At 49.3% G+C, this 12234-nt stretch overlaps 1 protein-coding gene and 1 long non-coding RNA gene across 2 annotated transcripts in view; both read left to right on the top strand.

The window, feature by feature from the left end:
• Nucleotides 1-12234, top strand: part of THSD4 (thrombospondin type 1 domain containing 4) — a 2089562-nt gene that overhangs the window by 1006919 nt on the left and 1070409 nt on the right. The gene's annotated exons all lie outside the window — the stretch shown is intronic.
• Nucleotides 3360-12234, top strand: part of LOC146860223 (uncharacterized) — a 74731-nt gene continuing 65856 nt past the window's right edge. Inside the window, exon 1 of the long non-coding RNA XR_014978808.1 lies at nt 3360-3523. This is a non-coding gene — a long non-coding RNA (uncharacterized LOC146860223). The remainder of the gene's footprint in view (nt 3524-12234) is intronic.

Here is a 12234-nt window from a genome sequence, read left to right as displayed (position 1 = left end):
CTGCCTGCCTCACTTGTTTATACTATCCGTTTTACGTTAACCACGACCTTCCATCACCATCTTGTTACACTTTGCTCCCCTTTCCTAGCACACCGTAGAATCCTCCGTCTCCTTCACAAACACCGCACTTTGAGCCGGTCCTTCTGGCGTCGTCCTTTTTCCTTGGCTTTCATTATGTTATGACAGTGGCCATGGTTCCATTTATTTAGTTTATTCTATTTTGTTTTTACTTTTTGACACCTTGCATTTACTTTTATTTCCCCTTATTTTTCCCTATTCCTTTTCCTTCCTTAGCCCTGATGAGTCACATTAGCTGCACGTTGTGACGAAACACGTGTCGGCTGATTATTTTCTTATGTATATTGAGTTGAACATTTCATTAAAAGAAATCTTGCACGCAGCACGCCTGATGTCGACCAGTGTATATCCATAATAAGAATTCTCAGACACTTTCTGGCTCATGTTGAATACAAACAGAACCAGATAATTATCCATACGTGTGCACAGGATCTCATTTTCAATCATATATATGATGTCTTGATTTCAAAGCTCTATCTTGACATCCAGGAAACCTCTGTGTTGCTGCTAAACCCTAAGAGAAAAATCTGGATATAGGCTGACCTTGTGCCTTCAAATCTTAAGTTTGGTGTGCGCCTCGCCGCCTGAAGTATGGTATCCCTGTTTCTATGGTTGAAGATCCTTGTGATGATTGTGCAACGAGGTGCCCGGGGTCTGAGAGCGGTCATGGGCACACGTATGGGCCCGTTCAACAGAGAAAAATGTAGAAACTTTTGGTCTGCAGAATGTTCATGATAATGTTCACAATGAAGAGGTCCGTACAAGGCTCTTCCGCATGCTCAGGAACCCCCACCAGGTGATTGTTTTTGTATCTGGACCTTCCCTCTTTCTGTAGGTAGTTGACCTGCTGTTGGAATTGAGTAGCAACATCAGAGATGCCCACTACAATCTTTACTATGTCACGTAGGTGGTCCGTTTCTTTATTACCTCAGCCCACAGCAGCGACATCTCCGCCACCACTGAATCCAATTTGGGTTCAAGCGTGCTCTTCATGCTATGAATGGTGGCCATAATTTCTCATTGAGTCGGCTGTGATTGTTCCTTGCCCTGGCTTGGTCGCAGCTCCCCATGGGAGGCTCCGCTCTCCTTCTGTGTATTTGTGGGTCTGCATTTCCATCCATGTTATTCTGTTGCATTTTCTTCGGTTCTTTGCCACCTGCCAGAGCCAATGAACAATCCTGAATCACCGCCTGGCCTCCACCGAATCATCCCAGCCGACAGAAGATCGAGCACCACTCACCTTGTGCTCAAGATCCTCTGGACCACACTCTGTAGGGACTTCACAAAGGCCCCCCGCTTCCGGCATACAGGCACTCATCCCAGGCCTCAGCAGTCCACAGGGAGGGAAGCAGCCCAGAGACAGAGCACTACCGCTGCAGGCCACACCATGCGGTTCAAAGCGCTCCCTCCCCCCTTCCCCCCCCCACCCAGGATGTCACAATGAACCTCCAAGGTCAACGCAGGGCACCACGGCTCTGCTGTCAGGACAGTTCTAAAGACACTAAGGGGCAGATTTATGTTGCACTTGCGGCACTTTTGCGCCGCCGTTGCGTCACTTTTGTGACGCAGCAGCGGCGCAAATCCTGCGCCATGGTGCGGGGCATTTACAAACGTGACGCATCTCCCAGATGCGTCACGTTGTAAAGCCCTGCGCCACATGTAGGCGTTCCAGGGCAGGTGGGGGCGTTCCGGCGCAGGAACGCCTCCTAAAAGTGGCTGAGTGAAATCTACAAGATTTCACTCAGTCACTTTTAGGCCCATGCTGCGTCAAAACCCTGCGCCTGCTTAAAGCATGCGTAAGGATTGACGCAGCATTGTACAGATAGGGCCCCCCAGATCATTGCTGGAGCTGCGTCGCGCTTGCGACGCAACTCCAGCAATGCGCCACTTTTCGGCACAGATGCGTCACGCATCTGTGCCGTTTTTGCCCCATGGTGCGCCGCATTATAAATGCGGCGCATCCGTGGTGGCGCAGCTGTGGCGCATAATAACTGGCGCATCCCTGCTGATATGCAGGGATGCGCCAGTCGTCATAAATCTGCCCCTAAAACTCTGGGCTAAAACAGTTAATGCAACTCTTTTTCAAAGAACTCCTTACACTACAAAAGAGGTTAAATCAAATACATAGAGAATAAAGTGGAGTAAACGGAACTCCAAAAGGGCTGCCAAAATGTACATTAAAGCAACCTGGTCTAGTGTTTCTGGGGTTTCCCTCTGAAGCTCAGGGTGGAATGTTCGTGATGCAAAAATTCCACTCTGTGCACTTCACTGAGGCAATTTACCAGGTAGGAAGTATTCTTTTAAACTCCTTTGTGTTAGTTAGTTTAGTGAGGGTAGAAACGTCGTGTGTGGGCATCGTTTAGTTTCCTTAATGTCCTGAGATTATTTATGTTGTGCTCCAGATGACTAGTGTGCTTTCAGGGAGTCTCCTTGCTTGGTTGTGGGCAGTTCCTCGTTTTCAATCTATTCTTTGCAGTTTTCCTTGAAGTAACTGGGCAGTGTCTCAGTTGAGATTAGTGTCTCAACTCAGCAGCTTTCAAACATTAATCGCGCTCCATCCGCAGAGAATTGTCGTGTTAAAAAGTAATTAAAAACTGGTTTGGTGATCTTGAGTTAAGTTTCTGTTCCCAAAGACTCCTGCCTATTTTTAAGAAAATTATTTTTATAGTGGTTTAGTTGCCAGTTCACTGAAGTGTTTAGTTTAATAAATTACCGAAGCAGCTTGAACGGAAATTAGTGCCTCCACTTCACAGCTGTCAAAAAAGAAGAGAGTAAGTATTCCTGAACGGAGATTAGTATCTCCACTTCACAGCTGTCAATGAGGGAAGGTGTTCCAGTGCATCCTGACCCAGTGGCGGCTGGTATTAAGGGGTGTAGGGGGCGTTGCCCTACCTACCAGCGTCGGGGAAAACTAAAGGGAGAGATTAAAGAATGAACACCATGGAAAATAAGTTCTCACTGCTTGGTGCTCCGAAACAAAAAAAAAGATTTTACATAGTTTCAGTGAAACTATGTAAAATCTTTTTTTTTGTGATTGTCTCGAACTCGAAGAGTCTTCCTGTGCACATATGCAAAGCATGGCGAGGACTATTCCTCGCCCTCGAGGCAAGCGAGGAGGCTGGTGACATCAGCCTTGAGGGAGTGGCTGCATAAAGCGGCAGTGCATGTATTTCCAATAGGGCGCTAAGGAATTGGCCCGGGGCGCGGTCAGTGGAGCGCCATTCAGGATAATGGGAAGGGGCAGGGCTGGCGCACAGTGCAGGGGGTGATAACAGTTTCAGCACTCCTTTCGCCTCCGTGAATTAGGCTTCCTAATTGGGTATAGCCGAAGCGACCTTAGGGGAGTGGCTACGCAACTTTGGTAGCTCCTATTTCCGGGACACAGTTGCTGGAAAAAGAAAGGCGCCGCCGCCTGCGGCCGTGGTTTCAAACGAGCGCGCAGCAGGTTGGTTGGTTTACTTTTATCAGATTAGCAACCTTTAGTTCGATACAGAAGGTGTGAAGTAGTAGCAGCTGACATAAGTGTAAGGTCTTTCTGTGTGCCATTCTTCCTGCCCACCTATCACTCCTCTCTGTCACCGTATCATGCCCCAGGCGCTAATACCCCTTTATCTGCTGTCTGTACAAGTGGTCCTCAGTGTCACTGCCTCCATTATCAGGGCCTCCCATTATGCCTGTTTGTGGGGTACGCTCTGTTGCTTGTTGGGATATTTCAGACCTCACCCCCCCTTTAATCTCGTTGACCATCCCACGCCCCTGTGTTCGGTCCTGGGGCAGTAAACGCAGACCCGGACATGTGAAGGAACAGACCTGTCGCAGGAATGCGGAGTATTTCTATGATCGACCTCTCCCGGGCAACGGGGCATGTGTTTACCACACTGGTGGTGGGGCGAATTGTGGCGACCACCTTGAGGCCACCGTGACACAGGCCTCCGGGACGCACTTCTGTCTGGGTCTGTGCTGGTTCGTAAAACACATATGTAAATGAACCCAAAGGGCCTTCTTTCTGCTGCTGTAATTTAAAGCGCCTGCTTTAAATAGGCAAGACAGCAAAGCACTGTGCACTTCTTTAAAGTGCATACTTTAAATACACGCAGCAACAAACCGGACACGCTTTCAGTTCATGTACATTTGTGTGTTTTACGAACTTACGCAGAACATTTCGGCCCTGATGACACATGCTGCCTTTACGGAGGCACTTCCATCACGGAAGTGCTTGCTCTTAAAGGCAGTGTGCTTCAGCTCACATAGTGCTTGCCGACCGTCCCTTCTCTTACATGCTGCCACTTTCAGAGCCGCAGGTAAAGCGCCTTACCCGGAGCGGCAACGCGTGTTTCTGTATTGTTTGTAACTTTTGAACCATTTGACCTAGAAACACATATGTATGTGCTTGTGGCAAATAGATAATTATTATGTGAAAATCGCTGTGGGCACAAAATTGCATAATTCTAGTGGCGCTGATTGTACTAAAACTACATGGTATGCTTCATATTTCAATGCAAATAACGGTGTATGGTAAAATTCGCACAACCGACCATCACTGCTGTATCGATAACGCATCACAGTGCCTTGTTTGAGCATATTCTATTTTAACGTTTTCTGGTGAGTAACACTGCTGGGCATTGATTGGGCCGGGTCCCTCCGGGTCTCAGACCCGGTACCATTTTAGAGCAGACATTGAAACGGGACCCTGTTGGGCACTATTTTCATGTCCTTAACATGACTGTGAAAAACACTGACAATTTGTGAACAATAAATGTAATAAGTATCCAGGTGACCCATGGCAGTGATTTAGTTCCCGTTTTTATTTCACATCTTTTACTGAATCTTTCACTCCATTAGAGTTTTAGCTGTTCCCAGGATTTTGCGTTTTTGGATTTTTATTTTGGACAGCATATTACTCTTGTATAGTGCTTGCTTAGTTAGAACTGAGTGCCTCAAGGTGCTTGACTTTCGGAGCTGCTCTGCTGAATAACTAGCTAGTGAAAGCTCTCCTGGGTTCTCACGGGCCTGGCCTTTGCTTAAAACTTGGAGTCTGCTGCACTTTAGACATTTTAGACTCGGAAGCCACATTCTGAAAAAGTATCACCAAGTTCCAGCATGGTGCGCGTGACAAGATTCAGCCCTCGTGCTCCTGACCCTGAGATGGAAAAAGCTGTTCGAGGTACTGTATTTACAAATGTACAATCTTTAGTCACCTCTGCAGAGAGCTGACCCTGCTGTCAGAATTGGCCCTCCCATACTTAACAGAGAGGAGAAAGTATTTGGAATCAGTCGATCGCGATAAATAACATTAGTGGATAAGAATGTTTTTTGAAAGGCGAAACTACTTATGCTATAAGGCCTAGGATTTTTTTACTGTGCAGTGAATAAAAAGCAGTTGTCAAGTAAGCATTATTTTCATCCACATTAAGCGCATGCAAAAAATACTCTTTGCAATGAATGCCCTTTTATATGTTTTATATGTTGTAATCTGGAAATTGACATTTGTTTACAGTCATTGAAATTCATTCAAGTCATATCATGAGCAGGTAAAGCAATATATTAGATTGTGTTAGAGCGGAATGCCACCATTGCAGCTTAAGGGCAGGCCTTGCCTTACTTAAAGACCGTCCTTAAGATGAGATAAGACAGGTGCCTTACAGTGCTAACAGATAGCAAAAGGGTACTGTGTTGCATCTGGGAGCTGTAAATGTGACTATTTTGCTGGTAGGGAGGTGCCAAGGACAAACTGCATTTTGGCTTGCTGTGCCGATAATCCTGGCACGGTTTTTGTATACAACTGCATGAAACATGAATATTGTGTTGTCTAGTGATAAAGTACAAATGAGTTGTAGGTCTGTCTCCCCTAAAACCTAAAAAAAGTTGTGAAAGATCTCCAGAATTCACTGTGTCCCTGACTGCTGCTTGCTTGAGTCTCTGGTGGTCTATTTGCTGTTGATAAAGGTTTCTTTAGGCCCCCTCATATAGTAGAACTAGTATTTTTTACCATATGGGGAATTCGTGACATCTCTTTATTAATGTAATAACTGCACTTTCACAATTGCTTTAATAACCTTCCTGCTTTCTCAAATTTGCTTGAAAATGCACCATTTGTACACTTTAAAAAAAAAAAAAATCCCCCTATAGGTTGTTAGGTTGTTCCGGCTCGCTCGCTATGCTCACTCGCAGCGGTGCAGTATGACAATAATTTTATGCCCACCACTTCCAAATGTCACCAGCCGCCCCTGTCCTGAGCTCTTTATGAAACCAAAATGAGCAGTGTTACCAGTCGTCTTCAAAACTCATTAGTGCTGCATCATTTCAATAGCTTCTTACTACAAGCTAAGTGTGTCTTTAGCATTTTAAGTAGAAAAATACAGTACAAATTGTTTGAGTAATTACAAAGAACAACATAGGAATAAGAAGTGACTTACCTTGCTCTAGATCGAAATCTCTCCTTGAGTTACTTTTTTTCTTTAATTCCTGAAATGAAAGAAGAAAAAGAAAATGTATCTACTAAGCTTACACAGATCTTAGAAATACATATACTGTCACATAAGAGGGGCACTTTACTGATCCATTTTGGGTATGTATGTAACCATACAAATATGCTAAAGTTTGAGTTAAGTTGTTAATAGGTAGAAGAAAAAGTTTAATATATATATATATATATGGGCTATATTCCCTTTTAGTCTCCTGACCCCAAAAACCAAATAGAGCATACAGACAGCATAGCCAGCCAGAAGAGTGGGAGTAACAGCCAGAAGGTAAAAGACCTGGGTGGACCAAGCAGTCCCTTCTTATCCCCATACCCTTTCCCCCCTTGGTGCCCTTCTGCCAACTCGCGTTATCGAATGATGGAGTGGATTGACAGGGGCATTGGGAACTATCGCCATTCTGCTCCCGTTAAGGTTTTCGGGCTCCTAACATCCACGCTCTCCCACAGCACCCAGGCAGGACATCACCTCCATCCAGCCAGTCATAAATCTTGCCTCTCAGCTCTCTTCTCCGGTCTCTCCACAGCTCTGGGTCCACCACTAGGCAGGCCGTGCTGCAGCCGCTCGGTCCTGGCCTTGAGCGTAGTCTGCAGGGTGGCTCCTGTCATCGGTATCTCGGAGGAAGGGAAGCTTTACCAGGCCGTCCGTCCCTGCCGGGACGTGGGAAGGTAGCAAAAGTCGGGCCAAACTGGATAACGGTGGATTTTAAAGGGGGGACCGGCTAGAACTCAACTACTACAGGATGACCAAAAAACTCTTCAGTGTGCAAGATGTTGGAGAAGTGTGATATACAGGCGCTGTTCTTAAGTAAATATTATGGTCTTGTACACTGTTTTGCTTCTATTGGTCAAGGATATGGCACACTTTGAAAGGCCAGTTTAAGGCCTATCTAATCCTCAATTAAACTTACATTCCTTAGTGACACATTGGCCTTACTGGTCACCACCTTGCATAGGCAGAAATGGATCTCATCATTGTTTGCAGCGTTCCCAGGATGGCACCAAAGGAAATGCACAGACCCTTGGCAAGTTCTAAATGAACACCCCACTCACCTCAACTCCACAACCATGCAAATCACAACTCTGGCAATGCACATGTCACAAAATCAAAACCAACATGCAAAACAACATGCCCACCCACCAGACACGACAGAACAACTCACAATGGTAACCTGGGCAAGCCTTGAGCATGAGCCATCAACGGCATGGCACCTCAGCCACACACTAGCTGAATGTGGGGAGAGGTGGCAACCAGGCATGTGTGAAGGAGGCAAGAGAACCATGATGGGGAAAGTACACAATTCCAAGAGTGGCGGAGATGTGCTGGACAGACCACAGTATGCAGAACACACCCATATCCATGGCGACATACACCTCAGGTGTATGGAGTGTAGTGGGCAGTGGACGCAACCATGTCACCCTGGCCAGTGGAGGAGTTTGCGGAAATGTCGCCTGTTATGTCCCCCCGTACGCATGAGCGGAGTGGGATGGCCTGGCGTATGCCAGGCCAGCGTAGGGGTGTGAATAAAAAGCACGTAGCCCTGGGCGTGGTCCTCTTCTGGAAAGCCCAACGTCTCTGCCAGAGTGGCACCTCTCACCACGCCACAAGGCCGACACCGTCCTTGTGAGCGGAGTTGCCTGCGATCCTGTGCGCCTGCCGTACCCAGGCCCGCTGGACCCAAAACCCGTCAGGCCGGCCCCTGGGCAGCCATGCCACACTGATCACCTGCCAACAACGGCGAGTGTCATGGAGGGCCCACCACATGCAGGCGCAAGCTCCAAGCCCGAGGGCCGCGACACTGGCAGCCTCTCAGACCATCGCTGGCTCCCCAACGCTGGCCCACATTACTCCTTCCTCATTCACATACTACACCGGCGTCCTCTTTGGCCCAGTATGTCCCATATGTGAAACTGTGTCCTTAGTCCTGAATGGCAGTGACCCCAAAGCCGGGGCAGTGGCCACAGCACCAGACCCCCCCGATCAGTGAGGCATAGTTCCATATGGGCATCTTGCGACACGTGGTGCCACTAACCCTGTTCAACACCTGCCGGCAACACATGGTGCCACTAACCCTGTTCAACGCCAGCCGGCAACACGTCGATGAGGGACCAGGACTACCCTGCGGACCAGTAGGTTCCACATCCAGGACCTAGTCGCGAATCACAAATGGCAGATTCCACACCAGTGGTCGCACGGAGAGGAGTAAGAGGAAGATGGGGCTCAGTCCGGAGCAAAGCCAGGTCACCGTCATGGAGGTGACCGAACACTATCAACAACTGACCTGGTGCCATCAACCCTGTTCATCGCAAGTCCGTGTCCCATGGTGCCACTGAACCTGAACTCCGCATGCCGGGGGGAGCATCCAACCTATGCCGGCGAGACTCGGTGAATGACCCGTGGTGACCGCTGCCTCAGGCCTACACTGCAGTCCAGTAGGTCACACATGTGGAATTGTGTCTTGGGTAAGATGTGGAGGAATCCACACAATTGGACATGCCTCATCGCAGGCGACATCCCCTAACAGCACTGGTGCCACTAACTCTGTCATGGGCACCATCTGGTTGGACCTTGGTGGCACAGAGCCCATGGCCTGGTGGTTTTCTGCATCTTCTTCTGGCGGGACCGGACTTCGTGTCCGACATGTGTCTGTTCCATTCATCTCCACCATAGTGACTGTATCAGCGTGGGCCTGCCCTCCGCATCCTGCCCTGGGGGTACACCTTCCACTGTCCAACATGACACTCCGTGACAAGGCCCCTTGTCATCCGGTGAACCTACTCTGCACCTGTGACCCTGCCCAAGTGCACCGCAAGTCAGCAGCCCGTGACGGTAGGCCCGTGCAGAACACAGTGCATCCTGGGCTATTAACTCTGTGCAGCACAAACCATGGGGCCTTTATGGTTGAATGGTCGTGTCCTTTACGATGTACACTGTTGTCGATTTCTGACTGCACCAGGCAGCCGTTGCCGGCTGGTGTGCACACAACCTACACACATCCAACACAGTTGTCACTCGCTAAGTGTGCCTGATAATAAATGTTGCCGTGCGCACATGCCCGTAGCCATTTACACCATCTGAGCAAGTGTGTCTGTGTGTTCGTTGTGTCAGCATGATGGGCATGGGCCCTGCAAGATCACAGTGTGCTGTCTTCTGCGGACGTTGCCATTTCACCTCAGCGTTGGCAGTGACCCGGGACATGTAGCCCTGCACCTACCCCCCTGCATGCACAGGCTGCATGTACTGGTTCGGCAGGGGGGCAGAGCGTGGTCCAGACCTGGCACGGTGAAGGAAGTGCGGTAAGTGTGTCTCTGTTTTGGGGTGTTGTCGCCACCAGGGCCACAGTACACAATGTTGCAATGTGGCATGCAGCAGGAGGGCGGGCCCGCAGGTACTGGGACATGTAAGAGCGCAAGAACACTCTGGGTCTTGGCACATGAATGCCAGGAGTTATATGTATCAGTCTTGCGGATGCATAAGTCTGTTGCCTGGCCTCATTCGCAGCGCGATCCCAGCCAGCCATGGGCTGAACACCTGTGTTTGCCCTATCCGGACCATTGGCCTACACCCAAGTGGGCGCACACTTTCGAAGGCCAGCGTCGCTGTGTTGTTGGGATGGCTCTAGACATGCATGAACAGGCATTAGAATGGTGTTCCGTAGGAGTGCATGTGATGCAACCGTGCAGCACACACAAGTGTGGGTGCCCGTGGCAGGGAGGAGGAGCTGTGTGGCAACGTGAGACACAGTGAGTCCGCTCATGTGCATTGTGTTGGGCATATCAGTCATGATTCCCAGGGTCGCAGACGTCCTACCACACCCACGACCGGCCTCTGTACATCTCCTGTATGCATGCAGCTGGTGAAGTTACTGTAGGGATGAAAGGTCCTTTGTCTGTACTATCAGGCGGTAGGACATCTGCAGGTCTGAGCAGGAACTTGCATGTGCCCAGCACCCCCTGACAGATACGATACGCACTGCCCGACGTGACACCAACGTGTAACAAATTTCACCTGCAGTAGTCCTTGGTCATAGTTGGCGTGCATGAAATGGCCTTCACACGTGCTCCCACCCTACCCAAGCCCTGCACCCATTGCACGCAGACACTGCTCATTGCACCGAGCTGTGCCATTTCATCCGCCGGACTGTCTCGGGGCAAGCCAGTGGCGCTTCAAACATAGCCACTGACGCAATGGAAGACCATCCTGGACACATGCTCGACTCGTCACATGGAGCTGTACCGTGCACATCTGCTGCATGTACTGGGGCCACTGCCGTTGGCAGTGCTGCGTATCAGTTACCGGCTGAGCTTCCGCCTTGCGCAGGTCACCTGCGTACAGCCTGTGTTGCGTTATCACTCGTGCATTTTCGAGTAGTCCATTGATGTCTGCCTCTCCAACGTAATGGTAGCTGACCTGGATTACAAAGTATGTGTGCGCCCCCTGTTGTCCCACGACCAGGAGTGTCACCAGGATGACCGCTTATGGCATGCATGGATGTTTGGCATGTAGGCGGAAACTTGACCTGGGAGATTGCACGAGTCGTCGTGTGCAGTGAGCACATTGAGTCACTACCCGATTGGGCTTTGGTGCACATTAGGTCCAGTGGTTGGAGTCAGCACATCTGTCCGGGTCAGCTGATGGATTACACCAACGACATGTCAGATGTGGTGGACGACGATCACTCATTGGAGATGTTGGCCTACGTTGCTGCACTCGCGTTCATGGAAGAGTGACAAGGTACCTGCAGCCATAACTGGATTCGAGCCATTGCACGTGTCCTGATACATGGTTGCATGTTATGGATATGGTCACATGTACCAAGACGACAGTGGACATGGCTGCATTGGCCAGGACTCATGTTCCAGGCGCGGACAACCAACGCGGGTTGGCACTGACTGTGTTGGTGACAGACTTTCCCTAAGGTGGACATAGGCGCTTTCCTATGTTCCTCATTCAGATATGCTGCTGCATTTGTCTGCATATCATGGCACTTTTCTTGCCCATACTGACTCGCACTTGTTGAGAAAGTTTCCGCACTTTCACTGTTCTCCAACTGTGTTGTGTCTTGATTTGTATGCCAATGTGTGTGTGTCATGGACTCTCTGGCTCCCTGCCATACGTGCACTGCTACCTCATCAGGACTGTGTATTTGTACTTGTGCATTGTCATGTCCCTGTTTCGTGCTTTGCCAGTTGCGTATGGCCGTTTACACACAGGCGGGTGCACTTGTGTCCTGTGTTTGGTCGTGCACAAGTTGGTGTTTGTACCACATTTTGTTCGATGTTCCTATGTGTGTATGCTGCATTGTGTGTGAGATGTCCCTTCAGCTCTGATTTCGCTCACCCATTTCCCTTTCAGGTGGTGTTGTCTTCATTTCTGTGCTTTTCAGTGGTGTGACACTGCCGGGTTGTGTGACTTGTGCTCCTGGTTGGTGTTGTTACTCTTGGGCATGGTTTGTCTGCAGTTGTGCTGTGCTTAGTTGTGCATGTGTGCCATTGTGCCCATCTTCCCCCATCCCTCAATCCCTGCTGGTTCCTCTCCCCGTTGCTGTTGTGTCTGTTGTTCGGTGCAGTTTCCGGTCCCCAAGTCCTGCACCATCTCCAGACTGATGTGTTGGACACCATTTCCTCCATGTTATCCAGCTCATGGTGTGGAGCTAGACTCCCATCTCTGGTGTGCA

Source organism: Triturus cristatus, chromosome 3_1 (assembly GCF_964204655.1).
Source record: "Triturus cristatus chromosome 3_1, aTriCri1.1, whole genome shotgun sequence".
Lineage (NCBI taxonomy): Eukaryota > Metazoa > Chordata > Amphibia > Caudata > Salamandridae > Triturus > Triturus cristatus.
This window is presented reverse-complemented; position numbering and strand designations above follow the sequence as displayed.